Source organism: Schistocerca serialis, chromosome 8 (genome assembly GCF_023864345.2).
Source record: "Schistocerca serialis cubense isolate TAMUIC-IGC-003099 chromosome 8, iqSchSeri2.2, whole genome shotgun sequence".
NCBI classification, from domain to species: domain Eukaryota; kingdom Metazoa; phylum Arthropoda; class Insecta; order Orthoptera; family Acrididae; genus Schistocerca; species Schistocerca serialis.
In genome coordinates this window covers 193,100,561-193,121,775 of record NC_064645.1, presented here as the reverse complement: position 1 = coordinate 193,121,775, position 21,215 = coordinate 193,100,561, and positions in this window count along the sequence as shown.

Here is a 21,215-nt window from a genome sequence, read left to right as displayed (position 1 = left end):
TCTCACTAATTTATGAAGTGCTCTCTTTATTCCGTTAACGATCAGACGGATTGGGTGTTGACTTTTGTGTACCTTCAATTGACTTCTAAGGATAGGTGCTCTGGGGTTCATTTTAATTAAAGTTTCCTTTTAAAACTCTTTCATAAGATGTTTAGTTTGGCCTAAAATATCCCTAATTTGTTTTTGTATTGTAAGGATAGGATCCTGCTCGATTTCTAATATCCCATTTTCCTCGAAAAAAGTCAAAGTTTTTGCAACATATTCGCATTTATGGGCTACAACAAGGAATTCCCTTTATCGGTTTTAGTGATAAGAGCCTCATTATTTTTTTAATTTACGGTTATTGCTAGCGATAATGCTCCCTATCTCTGTTGTAAGTCATTGTTTTTTACAGAATTGACGTCTCTTTCTAAAATTGCGCTGCATTCATGAGCAATCCTAGTTTGTCGTGATTTTTCTGTTTTTACGTACTCAAGACCAACTATAAGGTCAATAATAAAATCATCCACCACTTTTGGGTCTTTAAGATTAGGCATGAAATTGTATTTAAAACCTCTTGCTAGCATGGCGCTTTCTTGAGGAGTAAGGGTTATGGAAGTTTTATTTAGTACTCTGTCAAAAAATTTGTATTCACCATCAACAGTTCTTTGTGCAGGAACAACATTAGATTTATGCATAGCACTTTCTAGCTTCTGAAGTTTAAAATCGTGCGTAAGCTGAATTTCACTACTACGATTCTGTAACCACTCATTAACACCATGCCAAATACTATCTAAATTAAATTTAAAATAATCTATAAAAGTTCTAGTTATCAAGAGATACAAAGAGTAAGCTTCTTCATTTAGTTTATCTTTCTTCTTATAAAGGTCACTGATTCTTTCACTCATAATTTGTTTAAAAAAAAATGGCTCTGAGCACTATGGGACTCAACTGCTGTGGTCATCAGTCCCCTAGAACTTAGAACTACTTAAACCTAACTAACCTAAGGACATCGCACACATCCATGCCCAAGGCAGGATGCGAACCTGCGACCGTAGCAGTCGCACGGTTCCGGACTGCGCGCCTAGAACCGCGAGACCACCGCGGCCAATTTGTTTCACCAATTTTGCTTTAGTAGCTGGAACCTTGTTACACAGTTTCACGTTAATAAAAGGCTTCAAGTAATTCGGTGTCAAATGGCGTCTATCACACTGTTTAGTGAAGTCAATAGCCATACCTGTATTCAGGGTTTAAATGGGATGTCCATGTATTTTGAAACAGCCTTTGAAACATTGGCAGATACATATTTAAAGATTTTAAACATGGTTGAAACAGTAACTGATAATATTCTTCAAGGTAAATGATTACAGCCAACAGTTGCAGAATAAAGATTTCTTAAAATCCTTGACCACGTTTTTGGTATATCTAAATATACTTTCATCAGAAGGAAAATACACCTGAACTGGAAGACACCTTCATTAGCAAAAACTTAGCACCAGAACTGAGAAAGAAAAAAAATATATAGCTTAAGTAACTGTTAAATTACCAAAGTATTACAAGCACAAGAACTTTTTGTCACTTACTAAAAACACATCCTGCAGTGGAGATACATAAAACAATCGTGCCAAAGGCATCGTCAGTACTTAAAACATCATCTCCATTTATATAACATAATTATGGAAATGGGGTCAATGTGAACACAGCATAGCATCAGTACTACGCCTGTGACCTAGCGTGAAGGGGGTTTGAAAACCGTAGGGAAGATAGTTTCACCGAGAGAGGGCACTTGTGGTATGCGCAAACCATTCTCGCACATTAAAACCCATGGATACATACTCATGTGCATTAAAATTATTAAAAGTTGTGCTAATTCAAAGCTTCTGTCTTAGTAAATAAAACGTATGAGAACCATTTAAAAACACCTCTGTGCAATAAAAAATATGAAACCAATCTACCATTGTGAACTAGAAAGAATTTGTGACTCAAGTGTTTCTTCTTATGTGACAATGAATGAGCTTTAATGAGAACTTTCTGACCAATATACAGTTTCTTTGCATTTGCTTTACCGTGTAGTTATCTCCTTTTGTCTGCAGCAGAATTTATATTTATATTAGCGAAATCAATTTTGTCTTTGTGTCCAAGTTTACGTGTATTCGGAAAAGTACAAGCTCTCTGATTGTGTTCGGTGGTTCTTCATTCTTCAGCACAAGAATAGGTGGTAAAGCAGTGGAGTCATGAGGCATTTCATTGAGCACGTTTTGAAATAAGTATAAATATCTGTCCCTATACTGATGCTATCTGTTACAAAAAAAGTCTGTAAGGCTTAGTGATTTCTTTCATAATCTGTTCAGACGGGTCATTATGTAGTGAGTACAATGAAATAAAAACATGTTTGATATTATGATTCCGAAGTATGCGTGACCAAACAGCAGATCTGAATTGCGGTCCGTTATCTGAAATGACTTTAGTAACGTGTCCAACTTCACATGAGAAATTTTTTACAAAGGCGTTGGATACAGACTGTCCAGTGGCTTTACGTAACACTGCGAAAGAAACAAATTCTGAAGTAAGTTCAACAGCGACTAGGCCGTACGAAAATCCATTCGAAGTTCTGACAAGAGGTCCCATGAGATCAACACCAGGAAACTCTTTTAATTTAGAAGAAATGATAGGAAACAATGGATCACGATGTGAAATGTTAGATGATTTGGCTTTTTGACAAAGTTTACAAATAGACAAGACTCTCCGAATTCTCTTTTCCACATTGTTAAAATTACAAGTCGTCCGAAGAATATGATAACACTTTCGTGGACCAAAATGTGCGTAGCTCTAATCAATGTACCAAATGAGCTTATTAACAAAATCTTCAGGAATGCAAAGTACCCATAGCTTCTCATCAACACTGCAGCGTTTGAAGAGTATGTTGTTTCTAATAGTAATGCCGAATCCACGTGTTTGTCCTTTCTGAATGTAAAGAATACTGAAATTCTTTTCGACGTTGCCTTCTGTGTTACTTTTCTCAAGCCCATTTGGTGCTCGTGATAGTGCGTCCGGAACAATGTTCTCCTTGTCGGGAATGTAGACTATTGTGAAGTGGAATTCTTGCAGAAACAATGCTCAACGTTTTAACTAGTGATTATTTAATTTTGAAGGCATAAGAAATTGTAATGTACGATGATCACTGTATACTTTCACGTGCTTATCAGAAAGAAAGAAACCGAATTTGTTAAATGCCCAAACGATAGCTAAAGCTTCTAATTCAGTAACGGAATAATTTTTTTTAGATTTTGTTAGCACTCGTCTAGCAAAAGCCATGGTTTTATAAACAGTAGTGTCATTTTCTATGGCTTCTTGAAATAAATGGGCACCAAGACCGACTTCAGAAAAATCCTTGCTAAGGCAGAGATCTTGTAACAGTTCTGGGTAGTATTGGCGTGTTATGTAGTGCTTCTTTCAAAGAAATTAATTCCAACCATGCCTGTTCGCTCCAGTTCCAAATAGCATTTTTTCCAGTGAGAGAACAATGATTTGGTGTAACTAGAACTTGCATAGTCAGGAAACGACGGTAAAAATTTACGTGACCTAGAAAACTGCGGACTTGTTTTTTGTGGATGGAACTGGAATGGCTCTGATTGCTTCTAACTTTTCAGGACCCAGCTGAGTGCCTTCAGAAGTAATAATGAGTCCAAAAATCTTCACCTTTGTCCTAACGAATACAGACTTTTCCAAGTTAACTGTAATTCCGGTTTCTGCAAAAATACGTAACACACTGTTGAGGATGCGATAATTTTGTTCCCATGATTCTTCTGCTATTAGAATATCGTCCACATATAAGGAGATGTTGCGTTTTAAGATCTCCGGTAATATGGAATTTAACCCACAAATGAATGCTGCGGAAGAAATGTTCAAATCAAAAGGAAGTTTCCGAAACTGATAGCAAACGCTGAAACAAAGAAAAGCTGTGTGTTTTATACATTCTGGGTGAAGTTCGATATGATAAAAGCTGGATCTGAGACCAACAGAAGACTACACTTATATAGCATTAAAATTTTGAAGAAGTTCTTCCAACGCGTGTGGCATGTCTGTTTCAGGAATGATGAGAGTATTTATTTGTCTAGAATCTAACACAAGCCAGATCGATCCATTTGTCTTCTCACCAACATGTAATGGATTGCTGTGTGAGCTTACTGCTGGCTCAATAAAGCCATCGTCCAGCATAGATTGTATTTCTGTTCTGACACGGTCCCTATAATGTGCCGGAATTATGTATGGGGTAACACAAAATTTAGTATGCTCACGAACACTAAATTGGTATTGAAATCCCTTGATTGTTCCTGTTTTGTGAGTAAAAACTGTGGAATATACATGTAAAATCTCAAAAAGTTCCTACCTATCAGTGTCAATACAATTCTCCATTATGAGATTTTCACTCTGCAGCGGAGTGTGCGCTGATATGAAACTTCCTGGCAGATTAAAACTGTGTGCCCGACCGAGACTCGGTCTCGGGACCTTTGCCTTTCGCGGGAAAGTGCTCTACCATCTGAGCTGCCGAAGCACGACTCACGCCCGGTCTCACAGCTTTACTTCTGCCAGTATCTCGTCTCCTACCTTCCAAACTTTACAGAAGCTGTCCTCCAAACCTTTCAGAACTAGCACTCCTGAAATATAGGATATTGCGGAGACATGGCTTAGCCACAGCCTGGGGGATGTTTCCAGAATGAGATTTTCACTCTGCAGCGGAGTGTGTGCTGATATGAAACTTCCTGGCAGATTAAATCTGTGTGCCCGACCGAGACTCGGTCTCGAGACCTTTGCCTTTCGCGGGAAAGTGCTCTACCATCTGAGCTGCCGAAGCACGACTCACGCCCGGTCTCACAGCTTTACTTCTGCCAGTATCTCGTCTCCTACCTTCCAAACTTTACAGAAGCTCTCCTGCAAACCTTGCAGAACTAGCACTCCTGAAATAAAGGATATTGCGGAGACATGGCTTAGCCACAGCCTGGGGGATGTTTCCAGAATGAGATTTTCACTCTGCAGCGGAGTGTGCGCTGATATGAAACTTCCTGGCAGATTAAAACTGTGTGCCCCACCGAGACTCGAACTCGGGACCTTTGCTTTTCGTGGGAAAGTGCTCTACCATCTGAGCTACCGAAGCAGAAGTAAGCTACTGGCAGAAGTAAAGCTGTGAGACCGGGCGTGAGTCGTGCTTCGGCAGCTCAGATGGTAGAGCACTTGTCCGCGAAAGGCGAAGATCCCGAGTTCGAGTCTCGGTCGGGCACACAGTTTTAATCTGCCAGGAAGTTTCAGTTCTCCATTGCTTGAATTTTATTCTGAATTAACTCATTAGTATCACATACTTCATCGATATTATCCCTGTCAATACTTGCAGAGTGATTGTTAGTGTCAAACTCTGTCAAAAATTCTGGACTAATGTCTAACAGGAAGTAAAGCCCATTAATTTCCTCGTCATGGTTTGAGAGACAATCTTCAAATTTCAAAGCTGTTGACTTACCTTCTTTCTCTAAACTTACTTCAGCGTAGTGAAAGTTTAAGTTTGCTATGGTTTCATTCAAAACGTCTACTTCCAATGTAATTTCTGTTGACAATAATGGAACGATAAGAAAGTTCTTAGAGAAACTGTAGCTTTGACAAAAGAATTCTAAGTTTGTTTGTTGGCGTACATCTAAACTTTTTCTAAAGATAGCACTTTGTAATTTAATCTTACGTAACGGAAGTGTGGGACAATCGTTTGATTTGTTGCATTTGCTAAAGGCTGTTTCAGTATTTACTGAAATGGGACTATCAGAGTCCAGTACTGCCGTAAATTTTACGTCATTTACTGTAATGTGAAATATGGGATATACAATGTTGTTCTGTTTTACGTCGTGTTCCTAGAGTAATATGTCCCCAATGTCTTCCATTTTTACGTGACTAATAGTCACAGTAACTGCGTCGTCCGATTCATAAGTACGTTTTGTGACTGCCAGTGGTGTGAGTCATTGTCTACTGTCTATCTGTTGTCGCGCGTTGTTATTGGGACTTGGAGATCTAACCTCTAGAACTTCAGCTTGACGAGACGGCTCTGCCCTGTTTGAATCCCGCGAGTTCCGATTAAATTCTGGTCTCTTGTTAAGATTATATCGTCTGTCGTCATGAGGTAGTTTCTGTAATTTCTTTCTTGTCAATCATGTGGTGGAGAACTTTTCCCTGAGTCGTAACTGCGTGCTGGGCTGTTGCGTATGAAATCTGTCTCCCTTGATAATATAGTTCTGGTTCCCATGTTGTCTGTTTCTATGATTGTTTCTGTCATTACCGCGGAGAAGTGATCTTTCCCTGTAATTGTCACTACTCTGCCAACGGTTATCATACGGCTGGGGTCTGTTTTGGTCACGATTTGCGTTGTAAGGATAGCCTTGTCGTGTCCAGATTTTATTTCTGTCATCGCGGAATTGTGACGGATGTGACCTGTAATTATTGTGCTCCCGTTTTCGCGTCCCGCGATTGTCAGTGTCAATTTCCAATTCTTGTAAGAATCCCTGAAAAGCTTCAGTGTCGTCTTTGCCACGCCTGCCAAAACAGTATGTCGTAAACGTTCAGGCAATTTGATTAAGCAAATGTGGATGAATTCTGAGGGGCTGTATGGGTTTGCAGATACTGATCCTTATGCAACATGTCTTCAAATTATTAGATAAGACTGGAAAAATCAGATAGTTCTAAATGTTTCATCATTACAATTACATGTTTTACGTGATCTTGAGTAGCTTGAGATAAATATGCTGAGAGGAAGGCATGATAAAATTCCGCTTCACTGTGACAATCGTAAATGACCGATCGCATTCTTACAGCTGGTTCATTCTCTAAGTAGCCACACATAAATTCTAATTTGTGCTCCAATGAACAGTTGGGAGGAAGGCAATGAGAGAATTGATGAAGCCATGCTTATGGATGAATGTCGTTGCCGGAATTCTTGAATGTTTTGAATTTACGTGTAGTAATAATCTGCTAATAGTCAAAATCATCATGTCGGCGAGTCACATGTCGGTCAATATTACGTCGTTTCGGCGGTTCCAGCTCAAAATTCGGTGTACCTTGCCAATTTCTTTCATAATTTCCGTAATGCCCTGTGTTATTATTTTGTGGCTGTTCCGTATTTCTATGTCCATCTTCCCGCGCGAGTGTCCTCTGAAATACGTAATTCTTGTATCACTTGTGCCAACTGATCTTGTACATCACGGAATTTTCTTTTGTGTTGCGTATTAATCTGATTCAGATTTTGTTTGAATTTTCTAATTTTTCATACTCTTCTGTGTCAGTAATGGCTACTGGTGTTGTGTCATTCAGATCACCATCTACCTTTGTAGATAAGTTTGTGAACTGATCCGAAAGTTTGGCTACTTTCTTCCATAATGAACTGATTTCCTCAGTGTGTTTTTCTGAACCAAGTTTCAGAGTGTTCATTTGTGTTGAAAGCGTATCTACTATGTGCTTTAAGTTTCCTTGAGTTTTCGTAAGTCGCCTAACAGAATCGGTAGATGCAACGTAGTCAATTTTAGCTTGCAAGGTGTCGTGATTTTCATGAACAATAGATAGCAGTTCTTTTATGGCTGCTTCGTGATTCTGTAATGCATTTTCATGACGCGAAAAAATAGGTTGGAAATCCTCACAAATTTATGTTTTTACGTCATTACAGACTTTCTGACATTTCGATTCGATTTTAAGTAACTCAGCAGTTAAATCATTTGTTTGTTCAAGCGTTTGCTCAATTGTGTTTAACTTTTGAAGATTTTGGTCCATTGTGTCTAACATTTGTAGCTGTTGCTGTGTTTGTCTTTTAATTGGTTCCATTTGTTTTGGATTTTGTTTCATTGCTTGCATTAGTTGCAATAATAATGTATTAGTGTCTGGAATATGTTCCTCTATGCTTTTCGGCAATGCATTTGCACCGGCAACATTCACATTTTGAAAAGCAGAAAATGTGTCTTGACTTAATAGAGAAAAATATGAGGACGCAACACCTGAATCTATGGTATTTGCAAGATTGTGTACTGTCATTTCGGGTTCCTGGGGCGAGCTGTTGCCGACGGATCGAACTACCCTGTTTACTAGCTGTTTCACTGTCTACACGATTATTTATCGCCTGGTCCATTCCCCTATGCATATTTACCAAATTACTATGTTGAACATTAGTTAATTCATTACATGGTGGCGCTAACACATTGCTCTCGTCTTCACTGTCCTTTCTCAGTTTACTTTGGAGCCTAGTATTACGTTCATCTTACGCCATAATTGTCAAAATATTTCACACGATAATATAGAAAACCACAACTTGAAGAGCAAAATAAGAAAACGCATTAACATAGCACTGAAAATGTTATGTAATTAATTGCAAGCACAGCTGCGAAATATTTGGTGCTAGTCTACATGCATGCCACAACTGTTTTACAGTACAACAAAGAAAAACTACTACTACGAAGGAGATTCTCTCTGCAATAACGCGTTAGCAATAAACAGTAACTACATAAATTACACAAACTACAAGAAATAATTAGAAGATTCCAGTGAGGTATCCTCGGCTAAAGGTCGACATGTGTAACGTCCTCTTAGAAAAATTAAAAATGACTGTGCTGATAAACCTGTAACGTTATTTGATTTTCAAACAGCTGAGCAAAACTGAACGTACTCAGAAATTTCTCTCTTTACTTAAACTGATCATCACTAAACTGACACACAATATTTTATTAGCGCAAATCAGTCTGAATTTCAATAATCCCTACAAAAGAATGGCGCTGACTAACAGTAACCTATACGTTTCATGAATCACTTACCTCACAAAAATCTTCGTTACTTGGACTACTGAAATACAGCGAGCGCCAATACTGCCTGCTAAATGAAAGATTCTAACTACTGAAGGCACTAACTACTGATAGGCATGGTTAGCAAATGAAAGATTTTGATAGAGAACAAACAATGTATTTGCCTTCATAGTGTTCAAACGTTATCATATATCTCAGTTCATGACATCCAGTCTTACAAATTTCCTTTTTCTGACAGACACACGTCCTGATCGTCCACTCTAAAAACTCTGCCATCTCTCCCCCACATCAACCACTGCTGGCGGCTCACCTCCAGCTGCACAATGCTATGCACTGTTCACATCCAAGTGCCCAACACTACACAAGCGAATATTCCAACAATGAGTCCAACCAGCCACAGATTGCACACAGCACAGTCAGTGATTTTTATACAGAACGCTATGTGGCGTTACCAACATAATAACCTAATCAGCCTACTTACAAATTCACTGTTTTATATGACTTTGGATCTGATAATTATGTTCTAAAATTGTTTGATATCATTACATCAAAAAAGGATTTGAACATCCTTTTATTCCTTCTTCAACTCTTATTCGATTAACTTCATCCCTTTCAAATGAATTAAATATTTCAGGTCATATTCTTAATAGTGGAAAAATTATAAACAAACAAAATTAAGTTCTTTACCCACTAGATTTATTTGGTGGAATTTTAATGACTGTAATGAAATTAAGTTTTAAAGTGATGTAACAGAAACTTTTATTTGGAATTCCAGATCAGCTAAAGAAGATTCTATTCCTCATTGGACCACTGAAAATAATAATAATACACTTCTGAGAGAAGGAAATAATGTTCTTAGAGGTATGGAAAATCGTGTATCTGTTGATAAATACGAACCAGAATTTTCACTTGACTAGAACCAGAAAGACTTAAAAACCCAAAAATTCCAATTTATTTCTTAGAATTACAAACAATTGAATTTGCCAGTTTCCAGGTAAAAATTAATTTTGAACTAGATATCACTAATTATGATAATTCTACCAAATTTAAGTATTTTCGTTGTTTTACAAATTAGTAAAAAATAGGCGATAACTTATTCTTCTTTATTCGATCAAGTTTAATTATAAAAATGTATGTTAAAAATGGAGGAAATTAACTTTTCCCTCAAAAAGTATGGAATCTTGATCCACCAAGTAACTTCTTTAAAGTGTGTGCAGTGTATTTGTTGGCTTGTTGTCATATGTGTTGTCAGCAGGGATGGGTAGTGGGGGTTCAACTGGGTCCTGAAGTGTACATTTGGGGTCTGTTGTGTTGTCTGTGGGTTTGTGCCCTGTCCAGGCATGGACCCATTCTATAACTCTATTGTAATTTTCGGTTTATGGTGAGTGTGTGTGTGTGTGTAAAATTGTCTTTATATAAAATGATAGTTATTAATTAAATAATGAGATAGGATTCAGTGGTTGTCGTGTCACAAGGAGCATATAAGGGCGAAAAATAAATGGAGCACAGGATCCACTTTCTCTCGGTAAGCCATTGAGAGTGAGTGTTTTTCGGTGTCATCACATGTGATCCATAAAGAGGTAGGATGGCCAGGAGCTGTGACTTGGATAAATACTTTAAACCTGCTTCTATCGTATAATAAATTAGTGTGTGCCAATTATGTAGGCTTACTTCTCACAGGAATCTGATTCTTTGACTGAGAGTATTGGTGTGTTATTGTGCACATATGTTAACTTTAGTTTTGTTTATAGGATTTGTGACAGCTGTGAACTGTGATTATTTGCTGTAGTTTGTTGTTATATTTGTGTGAAGTGAATGTGTTGGATGTTTATTACTGTAGTTATTGTGAATAAGAAAGTTTTGTGTTCATAGAAACTGAAACTGTAAACTACATATTCCAACTTTGAATGTTTGCTGCTGTTTTTGTGCATAATTGTCACATTGTTTGAAGTTTGCTCACAGACTCACACATGGCTAGTACTACATAAATTGATCTTTGCTAAATTGTTTTTAGTTTAATGTACAGATATATGTGAGACTAACATGCTCATAGGTGTGCAATCTTTAGTTATTAAAAAATCTTTTTTTGAGCTTATTGAATGAAAACTCTCTGTGACAAAAATTTTTTGAGGACTGGAATGTGACAATTATACAGGGTGGTCCACTGATCGTGACCAGGCCAAATATCTCACGAAATAAGCGTCAAACGAAAAAACTGCAAAAAACGAAACTTATCCAGCTTGAAGGGGGAAATCAGATGGCGCTATGTTTGGCCCGCTAGATGGCGCTGCCATAGGTCAAACGGATATCAACTGCGTTATTTGTAAATAGGAACCCCCATTATTTATTACATATTCGTGTAGTACGTAAAGAAACATTTATGCTTTAGTTGGACCACTTTTTTCGCTTTGTGATGGATGGCTCTGTAATAGTCACAAACGTATAAGTACGTGATATCACGTAACATTCCGCCAGTGTGGACGGTATTTGCTTTGTGAGACATTACAAGATTCGTTCTTTGTAGTTTTTTCGTTTGACGCTTATTTCGTGAGATATTTGGCCTGGTCACGAGCAGTGCAACTCAGAATACCAATGGAGAAATACAGTAACCCCAAAATAAAGTCAGCCCCTAAGGCTCTGAATCCTCTGGCCCTGTTGAAAACTGACAACTTTGATACCTGTGCTCATAAGAAATAAATTAAATCCTTTTCCTCTAAAGCAGAAGTGGTGGAATGCAATTTATTCTGTCATCTCATACAAAACTGTATAAATATCTAACTACAGGCTCAGCGTTGTGCAATGCTGTCCATAGTGCTTTGAAATGTAAATGAAATTCTTTTCGCTGATCAATGTAAACATTTAAGAAAAGTTCAATGTCTTTGAAAAAATATGACCTCGACAAGGCGGTGGTACTGACAGTGGTGAATCACTAACACTGTTTTTTTAGTGGATTATATAGAAAGCTAAGGTTGGCTTTTCAAAACATATGACAATTGAAACTACATCATTTAGAAAAATACATCCTTTTTACTCATTGATTCACAAACACTGAGATTTATACAGAAAGTATTATCTAGCCTCACTGAAAAAGAGCATAAATACATATCATCAAATTACATATACATCTGTTAACAAATCTTAGAAACATTACAAAAGTGGAATATCTAACTAGCATTTACATCAAATCAGTTTACTTACATTATGGGGTTACTCAACAGTTACAAATTATCAGCCGATATCAATATATTGGTGAAAAGAGAGTCATAAATATTTAACAGCTCTACCTTGTTAGCAATAATACTCCGGCTTACATGCTCTCTCGTAATTCCTACATTCATCTCACACTGATAACTTCACAGAGCACACCACAAAATCTGCTTATTCCATCCTCTTTCGCTCACAGACAGCTAGCTACTACGGTGTTACAAGTGCTCTCTTACTCCAACAGTACAATCTCAGAACAGGAGCAGTATCTTTGGGTCTGTGTTACATCATTTATAGTATCATAGTTCCATTTTGGTTTACATTACTGTTATTATCATATTTGGGTGCCCGACATATGTGTGTCCCAGTAGACTCCTTTTACTCTTTGCCAGAGTTTTTATAGTGATATTTTCTGCTTATAGTTTTTTTCTTTAGATCTTTAAGTTTTGATTCATCGCAATTGTTTCTGAATTTATTGTTTCCTTTTTATCTGTATTGTTCTGTTTTTAATTTCTTCCTTTATTAATTCCCTACTTTTTTCCTCTATTTGCATTACTGCTATGATTTTTTTCTTCTTTAGTGAGAATACATTCTGATTCTATACTGAGTTCTTCTGCTTGTTGATCACTTGCTGGTGAGTCAACATTGGGTTTTAAACCTTGTTCTAAGAGTTGTTGGTCGTTTTCATTTAGTTCTGCATCTGTAAGACTGACCCCCTTTGGATACAAATGGGGTGTGTGATTGTGTTTGTTGTTATGTGGTTTTGGGTGGTGTATCCTGAGACTTGCGATTTTATTATTATGCTTTACTCGCACATTGTTTATTGCTCTGCATGTGCAGCATTCGACGATTTTTATAATGGAAGCGAGAATACAAGGATTATTTAATTTTTCTGCAATATGAAGACGAATTTCGTGTAATTATTGGTTTAGAATATGTTTTTTCATTTATAGGTACTTTATCTCGTGTTTCAGCCAAGCATTTTTAGCAGCTTGTCTGGCAACTTTTCCTGCTTTCGAAGTGTTTTCGACCTTTGTATTTATATATTTTGGCATAATATTACTAAGGTTACAATGGTTATTAAATCTAATGGTTTCAACTGTTTTACACAAATTAAAATAAATCTTCTTACATGGGTAACAAAGCCAACTGGGAATGTTTGACAGATTGTCATTAAATTCCTCATTTGTGTGTCGTTATTGTCCATATGTACTTTTAAGTTATTGAGGGTGTTTTCGTTCCATCGTTGCAACAGAGAAATATTAGACTACAAGTACCAGTGTCTGACGAGGAAAGACACCAAAGACATGCTAGTATATAGCATTTCCTGATGTAGGTGAGAAACCAAACAGAAAACACCATAAGTAAAAACCTACAAATTGTTAAAGAACTCTTTCTCGAGCTTAGTAACAAATCAGATAGTAAATACATTTAATTAAAAACTCCTGAGGATTCTTTAACTCATAAAAGCAAAACGAGTCTGATGAGTAAAACACGCATTTTCTTGTAGTTAGAATGACGGAACGCTAAAATCGTAAGGAACTGTAAACATCTACAGACAATATACACGCAAAAATGAAAAATCTATTGAGTCTCATGGGACATACGTCATTTCACAAAATTGGACTTACTTGTCACTTAGTGAAGTTTGCAGTCCTTATTTGTACAAAATAAGGCTATTTTCTGCCTGTCAATCCTTTTTATTATTATTATTACAGGAACGGTTTCGGGCAATGTAGTTCACCTTCCGATCTGCTACACTATCACAAGTAGTGACAGATGTGTTTAACTCTTATGTGTGCACTACTAAAAACTAATTTTCTAACAGTAGCAGACAATTTTACAACACACCAATTTTTGTTACACATACTAAAGCTTCACTTACATTCTATCACGTTACATTAAAATCTTAAAAGGGATATGACTGAATTTTAAATCCTATAGTTTTAATGAGTGCCCTTTACATGCAATAACGTATTTATAGTACAATTTTAAAATTATTTGTACCTAAAATAGTCCGAAGCGTTGAAAACAGTAATGAGGACTCTTTTAAATAGAAATTTTGCGAATAGAAGTATTTTAAATGTTTAGTGTCTTGTTTCCATTAGACACTTAATAGAGGGGGATGTGTGACTGCCAGGTTGAAAGAAGTGGCACGCTGAGGTCGCCCCTCCCTCCTTCCCCACCACACGAAATTATAACCTGTCAATGTGCAGCAGTAGGCATGAGGGTAAAGCATCCTGACTCATCACAATGCGATGAGTTGATAAAAGTTAATGTATGTATTCAAAAATTTCATAATTGTTATTGTGCACTGATTTTCTTTGTTCGTTCAACAGTTCTCCATTGGTTCCTAGGCATAGTAGGTGTAAATCTCAAGTTCCTTCAGCACATTCATATAAAAAACTGTCTGGGGATGTATGCCGTATCCCTATCTGTTCTCCTATTCTACGAAGTTCACCTTTGTTTCATATAATATGTCCCTCCGATTCTTTCCTACTACTGTGTGCGCAAAAGTCTTTACACCAAATATCAAAGTTTCGCCCAATAGTGGACTTTATAATATTTATTACAATTTGCTGTCTTGAATTTACACACTGTTGAATTATTATATTGGTTCCGTTTTGCCTACTGCATTTATGTCTTCTGTATGTGAAATTCAATATTTTGCAGCTACATTCTCCATAAAAAAATATTGCAGATGTTCGAGGCGTACCGTACGCCCTTGTCAAGGTGACAAATTTCTTCTTTAATTTCCTTAATTTCAGCAACTGTGTTAGCAATTTTCCTTCTGATTTTTTTTAAACATACAGTAGAAATGTTGTATCCTATATCCATTTGCAGGTGTTGCTTGGGTAATTATCTGCAATTCTCATGGCTATTTGTCTTCTGTGAGGGGCATTCTGAGGCCTCTGTTGCCAATTGCATAAACGTATGTTGTCTTAGGATGGGCTATGTGACATGGGGGTTCTCCTTTCATCTTATCTGAGAAACTGTCTTTCCTGAAGACAGTCTAATCTGAAATCTTAATAACTGCATTCTTCGCAATCTCTTACGTGATGCTGCTCGTATAATGTTTTTGTTTGTTCTCCCGTTTAAACAACAGAATCGAGTCAGGAACGTATATATATATATTGCAATCATTTAGTTCCAGTATGATGGACATAGAGGAATTATGAGCTAATTTAAACAGATTGTAAATTGTGCTCTGGACAAGTATGTGCCGAGTAAGCTTGACTGAGGACAAAAAACACCACCGTGGTTTGGCGGATATATATATATATATATATATATATATATATATATATATATATATATATATGAATTTATTCATTTTAGCCTATCTGCACGTTACTTTCACTGCCGACATCATACCCCCGACGTAGTGTTCAGTCCTCTTCGTCCATGGGTTGTGGTTAAGTCCTTTGTTCTCAGTTCTTGTTCTTCATTGAGAAAAACAGTACCTGTGACATAAACTGTCATGTCGTATAACCCACGTATGTATTTCAGTTTTTCTGTTCCTTTTTCCCTACTTGATGCTACGTTACAAAAATGAGCTACTTTCTTACTCTGACTTTTTGTGGTTCTGTTCAATGTAATCCAATTGTAGCCAAGTGAGAAAACTAGGAGAGCTTTTCTGCTACAAACAGCAGATAATCAATTGATAGCATCTCATTTAGACAGTAAATTCCAATCATTTAGTTCCAGTATGATGGACGTAGAGGAATTACGAGCAAATTTTAACAGATTGTAAATTGTGCTCCCGACAAGTATGTGCCGAGTAAGCTTGACTAAGGACAAAAAACACCACCGTGGTTGGCAGAGACATATGGTAAATGTTGAGGAAGCACAGGCTGTTGCACTCACAGTTCAAGAGGAAACGTGCAGATGATAACAGGTAAAAGTTAGTTAGGATACGCGCGTCTAAGAATAGTCATTCAACAGCTACTAGAACCATAACGTATCAAAACATCTGACTCAGAACAGGAGAAAATTCTGGTCCTATGTAAAATCGCTAAGTGGATCTAAGGCTTCCATCTAGTCACTCGTTGGTAGTAAGGTTTGGCAGCTGAAGGTAGCAAAATGAAAGTTGAAGTTTTAAATTCCGCTTTTAAGAAATCGGTCATATGGGAGAACGACACTAACATACCGTAGTTTGATCATCGTACGGACTCTCGCATGACGACGTAGTAATAAGCATCTCTGGCGTGCAGAAGCAATTGAAATAGTTGAGGCCGAATAAGACGTCAGATTTGGATAGAAGCGTAGTTCAGTTTTACAAAGTGTACTCTACGCCATTGGCCGGTAGCTTGTAATGCATTTATCGCGAATCTTTCTGCGAACGAAATGTAGAAAGCGACTGAAAAAAAGCGCATGTGGCTACTGTATATAGAAAGAATAAAAGAATGGACGCACAAACATGCACAGTAATATCCTTAAAATTGTTTGCTGCAGAATCCTTGAACATATTCTCAGTTCAAATATAATTAATTTTCTAGAGATCTAGAAGCTTATATCCACGAATCAGCACGGTTTTCGAAAGCATCGCTTTGCCAAACTCAGCTCGCGCTTTACTCACATAACGCTTCGGAGGGTGGACGAAGGCCGGTAAGCAGAGTTCGTGCTCCTCGATTTCCAGGAAGTCATTTGACACAGTGCCCCACTGCATACTGTGAACGAAGGTAAGAGCATATGGAGTAAGTTCTCAGATAGTGGCTCAAATACTTCTTAAGTAATAAAACCCATTTCGTGGTCCTCGACGGCAACTGTTCATCAGTGACAAGGGTATCGATCGGGGTATCCCAGGGAGATATGATAGTACCGCTATTATTTTCTATATACGTATAAGATTTAGTGGACGGGGTGACGTCGTTTCAATACATGAGAGTAACGTTTCAAAGCGATATGAAATGGAACGCACGTGTGAGGACTGTGTCAGAGAAGGCGATTGGCTGACTTTGGTTTATTGGGAGAATTTTAGGAAAGTGTGGTTCATCTGTAGAGAAGAACGCATACAGAACGCTAGTGTAACCTATCCTTCAGTACTGCTCGTTTGGGATTCGCATCATGTCGCATGAAAGGAAAACGTAGAAATAGTTCAGAGGCGGACTGCTAGATTTTTTACCAGAAGACCTGAATAACACCCAAATGTCCCAGAGATGCTTCGGGAACACAAATGGGAACCCCTGTAGGGAAGGCGACGCTCTTGTTCAGAAAATGTAGAGAACTGGCATTTACAGCTGACTGCAGAACGATGTTACTGCCGCTAACATATACAGGGTGTCCGAAAAGTTTTTCCCTGATTACATAAATTGATAACTCACGCTAGAAGTTAGATACAAATATGAAACTTGTGTCGAATTGTTTACAACTATCAAAGTTTGTTTCTGTTTTAGGTTCGCAGTACGTAAGTAGTTGATGAGGTGCAGTGCCCAAGAAGCCATGTTAACCAATCAGGAGAAGGCACAATGTGTCCTGTGGTACCATGAGACACGATCACCAACCACAGTGCAGAGACACTTCCAGACAACATTTGGAAGGAATTCATCTGATGACAAGAACATTAAAGCCTGGTATGAGAGGTTCAAGAACACAGGATCTGTTGCTGACCTTCCAAGATCTGGTCGACCAGGAACCTCAGCAGACAGGGTGGAAACTGTAAGGCAGTCTTATCTGCCAAGTCCGAAGAAATCGGTGCGCAGGGCCTCACGTGAATTACAGATGCCAAAACTCTCTCCAAGACATTTTACACAAACGTTTACTGTTAAGTGCAAATCGTTCAGGCCTTGTTGCCCAATGCCAGTACACGTCGATATGACTTTGCAGTCGAAATGCTCTCACGTATTGAGGAAGATGATGGTTATCTCAGACGATTTGCCTTTTCCGACGAAGCGACCTTTTTTGTCAGGGGAGTAGTGAATCGCCATAAAGTGCGCATTTGGGGTTCACAACCCCCTGGAGAGGTCATGGAGTGCACCAGAGGCAGTCCAAAGGTGAATATTTGGTACGCGCTATTGCACGATCGAATTATCGGGCCATTCTTCTTCGCTGAGGCTACCATCACATCTGCAGTGTCTCTGGACATGTTGCAACTGTATGCTGTTCCTCAGCTGCTTCAGTATCACCCAGATGTCCTGTTTCAGCAAGACGGTGCACCACCTCATTGGGGTTTGGACGTCCGTGCCTATCTCGATATGACCTTTCCTGGGCAATGGATGGGTCGTGATGGGCCAACGTTTTGGCCTCCACGCTCTCCTGGCATAATCCCATTAGACTTATTTTTATGGGGTTATGTGAAGTACGACGTCTACCGAACACGTGTATTAGATCTTGAAACCCTGCGGCAACGGATAACCACAGTCGTTGAATCGATCCCTCCAGTGATGTTGACTAATGTGTGGACGGTAATTGAATATCGCCTAGTTGTGCTACGTGCTACCAAGGGTGCTCATGTGGAAATTTACTGATGTGTGAAAAACACTTTCATACTTCGTAAACAATTAGAGACCACTTTCATACTTGTATCTTACTTCTAGACTGAGTTATCAATTTATGTAATCAGGGAAAGACTTTACGGACACCCTGTATTTCACGGAAGGGTCACTAAAATATGATACGAGAAATCAGGACTCATATGTAGGCATAAAGACTATCATGTTTCCATTGCTCTGCCTGCCAGTCGAACAGGAAATGAATGACTAGTAGTGATGCAGAAGTAACCTCCAGCACACACCATACGATGGCTTGCAGGATATATATATATATATATATATATATATATATATATATATATATATATATATATATATATATATTTATACAGGGCTAGTCACCTAACATTACCGCTGGATATATTTCGTAAACCACATCAAATACTGACGAATCGATTCCACAGACCGAACGTGAGGAGAGGGGCTAGTGTAATTGGTTAAAACAAACCATAAAAAATGCAAGGAAGTATGTTTTTTAATACAAACCTACGTTTTTTTAAGGTGTTAGCATGTGGACATAATGTGCTGTTCCAGTCTCGTCTGTACCTAAGGACCATCACCGTTCCCTTTGGATCCCTACGTAATTCGGTGCTCTCCCATACACATTATCGAACAGCGGAGGAGTGGTACTCAAGCGTCAACTTTAGGTTACAATATCTCCGAATGTAATTAACATTTTACAATGCAACAAACGGCACTGATAATGTATTAGTTTATATGTTCAGATATGCTAGCAAAACTAACGGGGTTCCATTTAAAAAAACGTAGGTTTCTGTTAAAAAACATACTTCCGTGTATTTTTTTATGGTCTGTACTAACCAATTACACTAACCCCTCTCCTCACGTTCCGTCTGTGGAATCGATTCGTCAGTATTTGATGTGGTTTACGAAATACATCCAGCGGTAACGTTAGGTGACTCATCCTGCATATACTATTAGCTTCCCTGCATTACAGTGGTGTTAGCAGATTACTTAATTTTAAATGCAGTTCGGATGCTACGTTCTTAAAAATCTTCTTTCGATAGAGCGAGACTTCATATTGTCTCTTATCCACAACTGTTCGTCTTTCTTCCTCCCTATTCGGGTTGAGACAGACTTATTATTAACCTTTACACTTACAGATTTCGGCATTCTCTTAACTTTAAACAGTTCTTATTTTCTTCAATCTTTAAATTAGCGTCGTAAGCTCTACTTTAGCTTTGAAGAATGTTTTCGCGTCTTCTGCTGCCTGTATAGGCACTACTTCATCGAAACGTGACATACTTGTCACAAGGAGTTGTGTGCTACACTTAATTGTTGAAAAGAAGTTTATTTCTGTGAAAAAATAAAAAGTCCAGTACCCAAATATATGTCTGTTTATGCTACAAGACTAAAGGATTTGAAAATAAGTTTTTGTACGTTTCACTCCATTCATTACATTTTTCATGTAGGACTTACTCCTGTTTCCAGATGTAAATAAATTGTGTGTTGGAAATGCTTTACATCCCAGAGAACAAATTACAACAAAGGTAGATTTGAATTTCGAATCCCGTTCGGCATCGCAATTCATAACTGAAATATCTTCACTCGAGACAACTTTGGACAAAGAAGACCTCGTTGAAAAGCATCTTTTACCTTAAAAACACTGTTTTACTGACAGACAAAGATACTTTCCTTTTGCTCATGTATAACCTTCGTAGCTGTTCCCCTCATTATTATTTCCTGAAGCTGGTGGAAACTTTGTCACACTTTTAACAAAAAAAATTCCCTGAATTAAATTTGTGAGTTCTGCGCATCGATGTGTTTCCATAGGTGCCACGACACACAAAGGGCAAAGGTACACAGGAAAATTGTGTTTCCGTTATTCACCGCGGAACGAATATAGCTGTATGCGTGTGACTGATAGAGGGCCACCAGCTTCCTGTCGGACGTTGCGTGCCCGATTTTCATTATTGCTTGTCCAGCCGTATTTCCGATGCTGCCCGCGGCTGCTATTGCGCATATACTACGACTTTTTTTGTGTCTCTTGTTTTCCTGTGAGGCACCGGCCACCAACTGGAGCGTGGAATCCATTAATGAGCGCCGCAGCGCCCGTCCCATGGCGACGCGCTGTTTAAATCTTTCTGTACCCAATCCCCACCCAGCCATTTCAATCTGTTAAACGCTGACACACAGAAACTGACTTTATTTTTCGTATAATCAGGCCCGTGACGGTAATATTTTGGTCAGCATACACATCAGTGCTGCTCCCATTGCTGCTCTTTTAAACCAATCAGAGCCAACTATCCTTTTCTTCGCCCAGAGTATAGCCATTGTTGCTAGCAATTTAGTGACTGTTTGGACGGTAACCTCTCGAGAAAGAAAACGAATCTGCGATGAGCAGCTTTCATTCGTTGTCCATCATAACGTAATTTGCAGAAATTCCATATAATTTCCCGAGGATAAGTTGTATTGTGGCATCACAATGATGACAGCAAATATGTGTTAATACAATTGGTTTAGCTATTATCTTATATCGAATAACTCAACGCAATAATAGTTTGTATATATAGCTCCAGTACGCTGTTCTGCTTTGTTTTGTATACAATGATTATTTTGGGACTGGCTCAGAAGCGAGTTGACTTATTTTTGCTATGTATTTTGAATTCAGCCAAGAGCTGTAACATTAAAGGATATGTACAAACCTGTAACAGTTAAGCTTTTTATTCTTGTAAATATGCATTTCTGTATTTGTTTATTCAATTATGTG